This window comes from Lissotriton helveticus, chromosome 7 (assembly GCF_964261635.1).
Source record: "Lissotriton helveticus chromosome 7, aLisHel1.1, whole genome shotgun sequence".
Lineage (NCBI taxonomy): Eukaryota > Metazoa > Chordata > Amphibia > Caudata > Salamandridae > Lissotriton > Lissotriton helveticus.
The window spans coordinates 154,973,715-154,987,898 of record NC_136068.1 but is presented as its reverse complement, the minus strand read 5'-3'; positions in this window follow the sequence as shown (position 1 = coordinate 154,987,898).

Sequence of the window (14,184 nt, the reverse complement as noted above, 5' to 3'; positions counted from 1 at the left end):
GCATAGAGTACTGCAGAGTAGAGTAGAGTGCATTAGCATATAGTAGAGTGGGCTGGTGTAGAGTGCATTGGTGTAGAGTGTTGCAGAATATAGTAGTGCTGAGTACCATGGTGCAGAGTAGAGTGCTGCAAAGTAGAGTGCAGTGCTGTGGAGTGGAGTGACATAGAGTAGAGTGAACTGGTGTAGAGTGCATTGGCGTAGAATGTTGCAGAGTATACTGAGTGCAGTGGGTTAGAGTGTGGTGGCATAGATTTCAGCAGCTTACAATGCAGTGTGGTAGAATGTAGTGGCATAGATTAGAGTGGTGCATAGTAGAGTTCAGTGGTGCAGAGTAGAGTGAAATAAACTTCAATGGTCTAGAGAGTGCAGTGACAAAGTGGTGCAGAGTGCAGTGGCATATAGTGCAGTGATGCAGAGTGGCATAGAGTGCAGTAGGACGGAGTGAAGTGGCGGAGAGTGCAAAGTACAGTGTCATAGAATGCAGTGTCGTAGAGTGCAGTGGCATAGAGTAGAGTGTCTTAGAGAGCAGTGACGTGGAGTACAGCGGTGCAGAGTAGAGTGCAGTGACAGAGTACAGCGGTGTTGAGTGCATTTGCGTAAAGTGCAGTGGTTTAGAGTGCAGTGGAATAGAATGCAGTGGCATAGAGTAGAGTGGCACAGAGTGGAGTAGAGTGGCATTGGGTGCAGTGACATAGAGTGGAAAAGCATAGAAAACATGCCACTTTCCAATTAAGTACAGCCAAGAAGAGGCACTAGCCAATAAGCCTGGTTTAATGTCTTAAAGCATGCTGAGATACCACATTAGAGGAAGACCCAAGACAGAAAGTCAACAGGGATGGGCAGAGAGAGCTTCAGTTGTAAAGTAGTACCTCATGTAGTTCAATACAAGCACTCAATTGTGAGGCGTAAGGAAACAACCAAACTGTCAATAGCATTTTGACAAAGTATAACAAATTCACTCAGATTGATAAAGCCAGTGGCTGAAAAGGGACTTAACCACAAACCACTCAATATATATTGTTAGCAATCAGACCTAAAATAACCAAGTTAGGGATAACATAAAAATGGTGAATGTTTATAAGTGGATTTCACAAAAGTAAAACAATACTTGCATGAGTGAACTAGCAAAGTTGTGAGGGCCTAGTACAGAAGTGCTATTGCACATGCAAATAAAAAAGGTGCTGAAAGCAAAGGTAGTGAGGGCGATAGATAGAGTGAGGGCGATAGACAGATAGAGAAATATGCAGCCTTGTAAACCACTTAGAATGCAGAGTGGAGTTACTAGGTTTAGGTTTAATATAATATATATAACGAAAAGAAAATGGAATTTCTTAGCGTACATATCTGTTAATACTGTAATACATTTGAAATTTATTATGGAGAAGGATTTAAGTAGACCGAGTTGAACACTATAAGAAGATGGGTGGGCTTTCTGAGTAAATTGTCCTATTCCTCGGTGAAATATGGGCCACGAAGTTAAACATTTTCAGGGTTGGTGATTGTTTAAGCTTTTCGTTCTACCCTGTTCAGTGTTCTGTCCTATATCTACTTAAATCAGTAGACCTACCCAATCTCTTGTAGCTCGTCATCTGTGCCTGAAATTACGTCATTGGTGATTAGGGGCCTGATTTACAATTTGTGACGGACATCTCGTTCGTCTAATTACAAGGCATTGCATCATTTCAGACTTGCAATAGGCCGGATGGATATCCCTCACGTTTGTGTCGTAATAACCCGCCCCTCCTAGTCCATATCAGTCCCTTATCTGGTGATTGGCGGATGGGCCAGACCTGGGAATCTGTGCAGAACCTCTCCGCCTTTGAGCGAGCTGAGGTAAGAAAAAACAAGACTATGCAAAGTGGTGATTCCGCTCTGAGAGTCAAAACTGTCAGGTTCATTATAGAACGAGCCTTTGGTCAAAGTCGACTTCCATAATTCGACTGCCTGCTAATGCTCACTAGACATGTTTTTCCCAGCGTTGCAAATGAAAATTTATTTTTAGACCCAACCATCACCAGGTCGGTCTCTCTGGCATTTAGTGCTTACCAGCCTATGAATGACTTACAGGTAGAGTGAGCATTTTTTGGCAGTTATTCGATTACACTACTGTTGGAAGGCTCGATGAATGTCATCAGACCAAGAAGCGAACTTTTCTTGTTGTCCTGTCTGATCAACAATATACAGCTGACCTTAACCAGCCCCTTAGTCTATCACAGGAAAGGATCTAAGATCTCAAATTAGATTGGCATACATTCATTCATATTGCTTCCTTGGCAGCCTCAGTAAAGAGGCCAGAGATTGAATGGGCCCAGATGCACATGTATATTCCCCTCTTCGCCCTCAGGCAGCACATCATTGCAGAGCATGTCCTGCTGCTGCTCACAATACCCACAAAAAAATAGCAAAAAAGAACTGCTTCTGGGAAGGGTGCATAAGGAGTGGGCACGTGTGTGATTAAAAATAGATCAGAAGAAGCCATGTTTGTGGGCATGGCTGCTCACAATACCCACATAAAAACAGCAAAAAAAGAACTGCTTCTGGGAAGGGTGCTTAAGGAGTGGGCACGTGTGTGATTAAAAAAAGTCATGTTTGTGGGCAGGGTCTGCATGGCGATGTTGAAAGCTTCATTTGCTGTGTTTAATTCGGGGTTGAAAGCAATGTGGGAAAGAGCAGAGGAAGTGAGCAGGCAGACACAGAAGCCAAACAGTCTGTGTAGCTGCCTTTAAAAGAGCACTAATTAGTGGCGGAAATGTCAGGGGGGGTCTCAAGGAGCCCCTGCAGGATGCGGTGACGGGGCTTATCAAAGAGGCATTGAAAGGGTTGGGTCACCCCAGTAGGCAGCCTGTCTGTCCTTTAGAGACATTTCAAAGGCATGCGCGGGCAGACCTGGGCTCTGTGAGGGCTCATGGAAGGGCTGGATGTTTACACCGCGCGGCTCACTAAGGACATTAAAGGGGTGCCCCCAAAGTGATCGCGGGCGCTTAATGAGATGTGTACCTCTCGGTTGGCCTTTGGTGGAGGGGGCTGGTCTTTACTCCTGCAGTCTGACTGGTGAGTGGCAGAAAGAAAATACTGCTTTTGTATGCATTTGTTTGGAACGGTTGGGCTTCCATGTTAATTTGTAGTGGGTAAGGCAGTGGCCCTCGGAGCCCTGACTGGCTATATTGTGTACACTTGGGTGGACCTGCGCCAGCTACCAGTCTTTGCACTGGTGGGGACGAGCAGCTCCTTTGACTGGTTTTCGAAGCACTAGTTCACAAGTGGGACTGTCAAACCTAATGTTTAGTACGTTTCGCAGTTGGTGTGCTTGTAGGACGATATTCCGCGAGAAAACCTGGACACATGGAGGCTAAGAAGTGACGCAAGAGGCTGCGTGTTTTGCAGTCCCTTCAGCAGGATAACGCAGTCACAGATCCTGGGCCAAAAATAATACTTACGTTTTCGCTTTTAATATTGTATGCTGCGATTTTTTTTACATACTAGAAAGTTGTTACTCTTCAAGAAACTGAGGATGCAAATCGTGTGGACACTTTTCAAATGACTAAATACAAATATAAAAAATACATTCATTCATACTGCTTCCTTGGCAGCCTCAGTAAAGAGGCCAGAGATTGAATGGGAGAGCATGCACGTGTAAGAAAAGGAGGACATACAGTGAATATTGGGAAAGAGCTGAACAGAGACTGAGGAGAAAGCAAAGAGTAACATGCTCTCGACATTGCGGGTGAGCGGATTCCTTTGAAGTCCGATGCGGGGGGCGAGGGAGCGGATTCCTTTGAAGTCTGATGCCGAGGCTCAGAAGCTTACAAATGGTGTGCGCTGTGCACGCGCCGGGCTCACATGTACTGTAGGCAATCCGCCTTTGGGTGCATTTTTCAGAGCCCTTACTTTATATCTCGCCAAGCATTCCTAACGGAATGACTTAGGCTCGACCTAAAAATGCTGAATGTATATAAGTGGATTTCACAAAAGTAAAACAATACTTGCATGAGTGAACTAGCAAAGTTGTGAGGGCCTAGTACAGAAGTGTTATTGCCTGTGCGTAACATGGAAATTAATATAAATATGTTTTTAAAAAAGAGAAAAGAAAGAAAAATACATTTTAGTTGATAGTGCTAACATTACATGAACCCCCTTGTGTAAGCAAAGGTAGTGCTAAAGGTGAGAAACATGACTTTTTCTTAAAAGCAAAGAAAATGAAAGATGAAAGGCTAACGACATCAAGATATGTGGATTAAAATAAAAAGAAAGTGATCAATAATTATAAAGTAAGTGGTACAATATGTTTAAATTAAATGGCTATGGAGCACTGTGTCAAGGGTTGCTTTTACTAATTTCTGGTTGGCTTGGTTGGAATTTTACAATTTCAAAGCTGTAATACTGTGCGTGGAGTGGTAAATGGCTTTTGTCATTTTACAGCTCCGCATGGACAGCACTATGCTAGTCCTATGCTTAAAGACTTTGCTGTAGAAATGGCAAAAGACTTTGTCCCTTTCTATCTTGGCATGGATGGCACTGTGCTAATCCTATGCTTAAAGACTTTGATAGAAAAGCAGACATTTGAGGTGAGCAGATCTAGAGTGTTGCTGGTGTTGAGAGTGCTATATACAGGAGCTGCTTTCCACCTAAATGTGAGAACTACCCAGAGTTCTCTGCTTCTTTTTTGCATAATTTATTTGTCACTCTATGCCTGAAAGGGTATTGTTTGACTTATACTGGGTGCTCCCTTGTGTCTGGACAAAGCTATACCTCGTCTGAAGAGCTCTAAGTAGAGCGAACCACTGTGTCAGGGATTGCTTTTACTCATTTTAGTTTGGCTTGGTTGGTATTTTATCAATTAAAAGCTGTAATACTGTGCCTGGAGTGGTTAACGGCTTTTGTCATTTTACAACTCGGCATGGACAGCACTGTGCTAGTCCTATCCTTAAAGACTTTTCTGTAGAAATGGCAAAATACTTTGTCCCCTTCTATCTCGGTGTGGATGGCACTGTGCTAATCCTATGCTTAAGGACTTTGATAGAAAAGCAGGCATTTGAGGTGAGCAGATCTAGAGTGTTGCTGGTGTTGAGAGTGCTCTATACAGGAGCTGCTTTCCACCTAAACATGAGAACTACCCAGAGTTCTCTGCTTCTTTTTTGGCTAAGGAGCATAGTCAAAATGTACAATATATGTAAACATTAGGGCTCATTTTAGAATTCAGGAGCACGGCCCTGGTAGATTGCATCAGTACATTTGCAACTGGTATGAACCAAGGCCATGCACACCAATTATATAAAAAATAAAAGGTCTGAATTTTGGGCATGCACTAATGAACTGGTTTGCTAATGAGCAGTAGTGAGCTCAGTACAGAAAGAGACAACAATTATGTCACAGGTAAACTGTTTGCTCCATTTATGTGTTGAGCAGAAAACATCTTGCACATTGAGTTTGATTAATGCTTGCCCCAGGGAGAAAAAGAAAATATAAAGGGGGTTCGAGGAAAGTCTATTTTTGTTTTATTAAATCGGTTAAAAATACAGCAAGTTTTGTACAAAATGAAACTTTAAAACCTTTGTTTTTACTACAATTGCATACAGGACTGCACAGTGTGTGAAATGGCTTTCATAGTTCCAAAAAGCTCAGTTAGTGAGCTATTTGGGAAGGGCCCCAGAAGAGTACCTGGCCTGTATTATAGACCGTTTAAGATATTCACTGGAGATACCCTGTCCCAGTTAACGACATTCCTTGAAAGTTTATCATGGTAGGAGCAGAGTGGACTTAACATGAAGTGGTTCATGCTCGGGCGCCTGCACCGGCAGGTCTTGAGACGTTGTTTGTCTGCTTGCATCCTTGGAATGCAGGTGGGGGTTTCTAACAGCATCCTCTGAAGTTAATATTGGGAAGTTTCAGTCCTCTAACACCGCACAACTATATTACATGCAGTAATAAACAGAAAGCAAATATGAGACAGGACTCTAAAACTGAAAATGTAGTGATTGTGACCTTCTCTGCTCCGGACAAATGTTTTATCAAGCACAAATTACGAAAAGGTAATGGTAAAATACTAATGTACACGTTTACATGTGTATTTGGAGATGATCTGTGTTTTTATTAATATTAAGATCCAAGTGGTGCACATCTTCGTGGAAAAAAAAGGTTTAACATGCATTCCAAAATAGTATTGTACCTTTCTAGTACATTATGGCCCAGATTCATCAAACAAAAATCAGCTTGCAAAGGGGCAGATTCTCAGAATCTGCCCCTTTGCGAGCGGTATTTTTGCATTTGGGATGCATCAACCCAAATGCAAAAAATCGCAATTTTAGAAATCGCTAAATTGCGATTATTTGCATTTAAGGATCCTCAAATTGAGATTCCTTAAATGCAATGCATGAAAGTTTTTAAAACAGCGAATTCGCTAATAGGGCACGCAAATTACCATGAAGTATGGTAATTGCAAAAACGTTGAAAAATGCACTAAAGTGCATTTTTCAAAGTTTCATGTTGCGCACACACATGCCCTAAGGGCATGTGTGTGCGCAACATATGTGCACATATCAATTTCAGGGGTGCAACAGGGTGTCCTTTGGACACCCCTGCACCCGTGAAATCGCAATCTCAATTTGCGAATCGCTAATTGCGATTCGCAAATTGAGATTGTCTTCCCATTCATTGGAATGAATGGGGAGGTATTCCTTAATTGCGACTCGCAATTTGCGAGTCACAATTAAGGAATTCTAAGAAATCGCTATTTTTTAAGTGATTTCTTGATGCATTCCATTTTGCTATTCCTTAATAGCGAATCGGTATTTTTCGCTATTAAGGAATCGCAAATTGGGTTGTTGATGCATCTGGGGGTATGTCTGTGAAAGTTGTAAAAACAAGCAACACACCGTGGACATGCGGCTTGGCTGGCACTGGCAGAGATTGGTTGGGGGATGCTGGCTGGGGCCCTTGGTGGCTACTCACTTCACAGACAGTGGGTGAACCTTAGCATTCACCACGGAGGCAGGGAGTGCATGCCGTAATGTCACCTCTGTTGTTCAGCTTGCCTGAGGCTTGGAGGCGCTTCATGGTAAAGCTGTTATCGTTACAGGGAGTTTGAAGGATTCTGGTGGTGCCAGGTAATCAATATGGACAACGGGAGGTGAGCGGGGAATTTACAACTTGGACAGCATGAGGGGGGGGGGGTTTGGGGGGGGGTGTAAGCAACCCTGACAATGGGTAAATGAAAAGCAGGACACAGGGCAGCGATTGAAGCTACGAGCATTAGCAGGGAACATGACCAGGAAATTAACAAAGGAAGCAGAGGCAAAAGAAAAAGTAGTGCGCAACATTGACGTAAATGGCCGATCGTGAAATAATCCATGTAACAGAGGTAGTCTCCAGGACGGGCCAAAACGGCAAAAGGAGGGAGGGATAAATGTAAGCTATTCACCAATGAAAGCAAAGGAATCTGGAAAAGCACATGAAAGGACCAATCATAAGTGAGGGGCTTTCTTAATGCTTAACGTAGCTACAGCACGTCTCAAGAGACATCGCTTGAGCTGCCTAGGCGAGACCTCAAAAGTGATTGCGTCCCATAAGATGTTTATGGCTGCTGATAACTTCAAGTGCTGTCCACCTCATTAGGCCTTCATAGCTTCGTTCTTTGTTTATGTCTAAGACTGTGAGTTCTAATACCTAGAGTGTCAAGTGATTTGACACTCTAAGGCAACTACCAGTACCATGCTGATTGGGTAAACAGCCTTAAAAATATTATATTGACCTCTGAGCCCGCCAGATTTAATCTTGTTTGTGTTGGTTGGTATCACTTGTACAAGTAAGGTTTGATGCAAAAAACACAGCTTATCCCCCTACAGCTGTTTTTTGCAGTTTTCTTTAGCCTGTGAAAAAACATACATTCTCGCATCCAATAGTGTTTTAATTTGACTGCCACGTGGTGCAGATTTGATCTTGCATGGTTCTGTTACAGTTTAAAAACATCCAGAAATCATAGAGGTCTGTGGTTCAGAGGGGGAGATTAATAATTTTTTTTATGTGTTCACTGTGTATTTGTTACATTAAGTTTACATTTCAGAAGGGAAAAATACCATATTTTAAGGATTCTTCTGATGTGTTTTATCTATTTATGCCACGAAAATAACAGCCAGGACTGTAAAATGTTGTTGAGTTGGTAAGATTAAAGCAAGGCCATCTGCAGGACATATACACTATTCATGCACACACATTTCAAAAAGGAGACTCTTAATTTTTTAAGCTAAAAATGTTATTTTACTATTCAACTGCCAAACCCTCCCCCCCCCCACTCCAATTAAAGTAAATGAGGAGATTAAATGACCTCCTTTTTTCTCAAATTCTCCTTCTTAGATTTTCTCAGATGCTGGCAATTATTGGACAATTCCACTATGTAGATACTTCCATTGCTCTCAAGCTTCCAAAGGTTATGAGTGGAAAACTCATTCAGTCCAAGCATTTTCCTCTGCATTGTGGGACTTCTAGTGCATTCATCCCACTACAAAATAAGGACTAAAAGGGCCAGAATGGAAAGAAAGAATCTAGCCTGATGGAACTACTCACACATGGACCAGGGAAACTATGGTTCCCTAATTTCTGCCGTGGTCCCACAGCTTAGCTTCCCAAGCATAGGTTAAGGAACAGCGCATTCATCGGAAAAAAGCAATCAGCACTTGCGTAATGAACTGGATGCCCTGGAGTATGATGACACTGCACCATTTTAGGTTTCTAATACATTGATGATTTTGTCATCATTGGGGACAATTCATAGCAATTAACTTCATTATGTGGCCCTATAGCACCGAGGGCTTTATTTACAAGATTTTGCCATAGGGCAGCGCCGCAGGCCTTCCTGCGGTGCTGCTCTACGGCAAAAGAAAAGGGCAGGAATGTGCTGTATCTATTAGATACAGTGCATTCCTGTCCTTTTCCCTTGCACTGGTGCACAATGGGTTGCCATACGCTAACGCAGGCACCTTTGCGCCTTGGTGCAAGGGTGCCTGTGTTGCAGGGATGATTGTTATTGTGCAGGAAGGGAATCCAAATCAATCACAAGACGCTTTTTCCTCTTTCTATGTGTTCTGCAGAATGCAGCACACATAGAAAATAGAAAAATGAGGAGAAATATAGGTATTTCTCCTCATTGCATTTCCCTGAGGCGTACGTTTTTGGCGCTGCCTCAGAGTTACGATTCCTCATGAATCTGGGGCAGTGTCAAAAAGCCATGAGTGTTGCTTGGAACTCCTCCAGCAACACACATTGCACGCCCCTTTAACACAGAAAACTGCATTCAATGGATCAATATTTACAAGGCTGCGTTAAGCCATGTAAAGTGGCTTAGTGCTGCCTGGTAAATATGGAGCAGGCCCCTGCACCACCAGAACGTCGCAAAAAGTGACCCTCCGGTAGCGCCAGGCCCGGACTGGCCGTTGCGGGCACCGGGCAATCCCCCGGTGTGCCGCAAGGGTGGGGGCCGGTTTTGGGCCCTGGGGGCCGTTTTTGTTACAGGGCCATTTTTGCAGTATAGCTGCAAAATCGGGCCTGTAACAAAATCGGCCCAAAACCGACCCCGGCAAAGAGCTCGGTCGCACCCACAGGGGGTCGGCCAAGCACTCTGCCAGGGACGGTTTTGGCTCTCAGTCCGGCCCTGGGTAGCGCACCCTCACCGTGAATGAAGCCCTGAATAATTAGAAAAAAACATGTTCCTCTGCTGGTGGGCTGAACGTTTTACCAAATGAATTTGTGCTAGTAAGCAAAAAGACAATTTATAGTGTGACTGGTGTGATCGAAATGCTACCACACACTATATTGTATTTAGACGATGAGTCTTCAACTGCAATATACTTGACACTTTACAGTGAAGTTCGGGACAAGAACCGTCACAAAGTAAGGTAAAATCTAGTGATACAAACACGCCCACAGCAGCTGCAGTGTCTTACAGTAATATTAAGCAAAAGGCTGTCGGTATCTGCTATATAATGCCTGTGAACTATGGGCCAGATGTATCAAAGGGTTTTGCCCATTCTGTGTCTATGGGGAAATATGTTGATACATATGGCCGTAGATGATTTGTGCTAGAGGAATGCTGAATCTCCATTATATCTCTCGCATCTTTCTTTGCTTTTCCCTAAAACTTCAGCAAAGGTTTTTGCTGTGGGTCAAAGTACACAGTAATTGATGGAGACTGCAGCATGGTGATTGGTTACTTGCCAGGAGCAGAAGTGCTTGTGGACAGCAACTTCCACAACAGAGTTCAATTTTCAGCTAGCGAGTTGGAAGTTTGGGCGTTGCCTATTGTACACTCTGTGGAGGTCATTGCACTGCCAGGCCTGCCATGTGACTGCAAAGAGTCTTCACCACTTGAACAGGATCCCTAATTATTGAGCGGTGTCCCGGCCCGGCGGAATAGCTGGATCCAAAGGCTCCTTGGCCTCAGCACTTGGCCTTTTCAAGACAGATTCTTTTATGTTCATTTTTCAGTACTTGTCTTTGTGAGCCGCAGAGCATGGAGTGGGATCAGCTGATCCAGACCCACCAATTCCTCTGTCCAGCAGTAAGAAGGTCATTGTAGTGTATAGTTGTGATTTTTCTGGGCTGGGTTTTGGGCTTGTAAATTTCCAGAGTATGGCTCGCAGCCGGCTGTGCATGTATGATTCTTTTACTGGATAAGCGCACATGGAGGGTTTTCTGAACACACTGTCCAGGATGGTGGTGCCATGATTGTTCTCATATCAGCAAACATGCCCACAGACCCGATTCAGGCGGGAGAGTCCCGATTGCTTAAGCCCAAAATAGTTTTTTTTAACAATCTCCCACATGAAATTGCCTCTGTTTCAAAGAAAGTCTAGGGAGAAATTACAGTTCCCTGATTTTGTTTCAAAATCTCCCTCTTTCTGTTTTTAGGTCTCGCCTAGGCAGTGCTTGTGCTATATCTTCAGACATGCTGTATTCAGGATATGGGCATTACGCTCCACCCATGTTTCACCCATCTTTACAATTGGCACCTCTTCCTGTCTTTTATCAATGACGACTTTTGATTCATCAATAGGCTTAATAGTCCCTCCTTAGTACCTCCCTCTCTCCTGTTGTTACCTCCCATAATTACAGCCCTTCTACAAGTGTTCCTACTCTAACGCTTTCATTAGCAGTTAAGAAGAACTATTTATTTAATTAATGTCTTGCTGAAGCAGGCCCGAGATGCTGTCTGAGCCTTAGAGGCAGCGCTTTTTTTTTCTTACAAATTACTACGGACGGGCACTTATGTTGTTGCTTGTGTGTCCGCTTTATATTTGCAAAAAGCACTTGTGGCACGCCGCAACGTTGCGATTTAACTTTAAATATGGAGGCAGCACCTATTGTGTGGCCGCTTTAAATTTACACAAAAAGCATTTGCTGCGCGCCGCAACATCATGCTTTAACTTTAAATATTGCATTTTTTTTTTAACCTTGATCAGGCCAGTTATATTTACACAAAAAGCACTTGCCGCAAGCCCCAACGTCGTGCTTTAACTTTTTTTATAAGGTGCCACACCGTGCTTCAGCCTTCTTCTGACTAGTGCCATCCGGTGTTTACTTACTTCACGAATGTGTCATTTTCCCCGGGGCCCAGGCACCACCCTATGCCGCCTCAGGAAAATGCTACTGGTTTCTGCACGGCTAAAGCCGGAATTCATGGCTCGCGAACCATTTTGCACAGCTGCAACCCACCTCGCCCCCGTCACTGGCCGGGGCCCCAATAAGGGCGGTGAGAGTGACTTGCAAGGCTTCACTCCTACTGTACCAATTGTCTCACAGGACTAATGGAGCACTTCAAAGGCCGGTTTTGAATGCAGGCGATAGAGTGCAGATATCATCTGCTACAGCTGTTTCACATTACTTTGTTAAAGTACTCATATGTTTTGACCACTGAAGTGGTAGTCTTGGGAAAAGGCAATTTTGTCATGTATTTTTAAATATTTTATGCGTGAAGTGGCTTTTAATTGCACAAATTGGGAATGTACTCATCTGTAGATACTTGTCTCATAGTCCATCATAAGCCAAAGCTGGATATTTCTACAGTAGACAGGAAATATGAATGTGAAATGCCAATATGCGTTTACGAGTCTCTATTGTTTTGTTTTTCAAAATGATACTACAATGCATTTGCAACAGTCCTGTGCACACATACAGTTAAGACATGGTATGTTTATATTCTACACATAGACACAATAATCGCTGTGGTTTTTTTCTTGCTTTTTTTTAATGCTTGTTGGCACAAAGAACCACATTGATTATTGTGTCTGTGTAGAATACAAACATACCATGTTTTAACTGTATGTGTGCACAGGACTGTTGCAATTGTTATATGTGGTTGGTTTTCCAACGCAAAGTAAGGGGTTGGTAGGGTCGCCCCTTTCCTGTTAACACCATAGCAAATAGATCTGTGTCCATTTGACCACCGTATACTGTGGTTCCTTTACATGAAAACCCTAGTTCTTAGCATCATAACCACAATGCATTGCTTGTAACAATTCTTTTTTTGAAAGTGTTTAACTGTTGGTAATTAAACACCAAACCTATCTATAACTAGGTGCACGATTATTGAGAATGTCCTTGTTGGCTACGACTGTGCGTTGCATGCCCAGAGACTCAGAAAGTAAGGTGCACTTTTTAGCTTGTAAAAAACGAAAAGTAAAATACATTGTCATTTTCAACGCCAACAGCTCTAACTTTCACAAATGCGAGACCTATTGCATTGCAAATCCTTGTTTCCAAATGTTGACATGTATGTATCAGAAAGGCTTTATGTCCCTAGAGACAAAGGCACCAGACAGATAGTAACTTTGTAATGAAACCATGGCTACAGATATACTTGTTTAGAGAGGACATCACCCAAAGGTGTTGCAAATCTTTACGTAGAGAACAAGAGAAATGCAGGAATAGCATATATAGGATTCAAAGGACATGGTTTGGCAACTTTATGAGTTTGGCATGACAGAATTTTTAAATAGTTTTTTTGGTACTTTCTGTAGGAAGTAGGGATTGTGCATATCTTACCTTCCCAGACAATGTGCTGTATACCATGGGAACAGAACAGGAAAAATCCTGGTTTACAGTCTTACCTTTTTTCATAACATCCCGGATAGTCCATGATTGGCGTCTTTGTAGATAGTGGCACCTCAGGTGGTTAGACTCTTGTGGAGATAAGTGGTTTGAAAGAGGTATGTGTATAATACAGCTCTATACTTCTTTTTCTGTTTCTTAAACAGTGAAGATTTTATTGCTAATTGATAAAAAACATTGCAAACAAAAAATTGCAAGATTAGAAAAGAAAAAAAAAGAAAACACAAACTCATGCTAAAACGAGCATTAATAAATACAGATAACCAAATGTTTAGTTACACATTGTTTTAAAAATTGGTTATTGGAATGTTCAATGTTGATGTGTGCAGGACCTTCAGTCACACAAAAGATGATGGGAGGAATGCTTGCAAAAAGTCTAACCACTGGTAATCGGTTGAGGTAGCATTCAATCCCATCGTTTTTTGCCTACGGTGCTACTCTAGTTGTTGCGCTGCTTCCTCACCCGCACTTTGGCACCAGCAGTGAACACTGGTCGTGGGAGAGATGTTTGCAGTGGCACATCGCACCCCATCCATTACTATCGGTGGGAAAAGCCTGCCATGGGCGAGGTGCATGGTTGACTGTGTACCTTGGGAGACACGGAGAGAGCGAGCGCATCGGCGGGCTACTGTCGCCCCCTATTACTGCTACCTTAAAGCAGCCGTCCTGCTGGGGCTACCATCTAGATCGTTATTCCTCTCCCTGGGGCCATGTTGGGAGGCAAAGTTTCCTCCTCAGAACTTCTTCACAGAGTGTCTTGCTCATTCCTCTGGGAAGACTTATAGCTTCCAAATCTAAGATGGAGACCTTCTATAGAGGCTTGAAGGGAGATGCCCAACTTAAGATGGCAAATAAAGTACTTCCTGCTTTTTTCCCTATATAAGGAGCAAAAATGCTGGTTACTCATTGAGTTGCAACGCTTCGAGTATCTCAGTCGTAGGGCTCTCGCTCTTCCTCTAGCTGGGTCGTGATTCCTGCTCACTTACTCTGCTTCCTTTTCCAGTGTACTTCTCAGATGCTTGGCCAACCTCCAGCCTGAATCCAATTCTTGTCTTTGGAGGCTTTTTACACCAGGTCTTTTTCTTC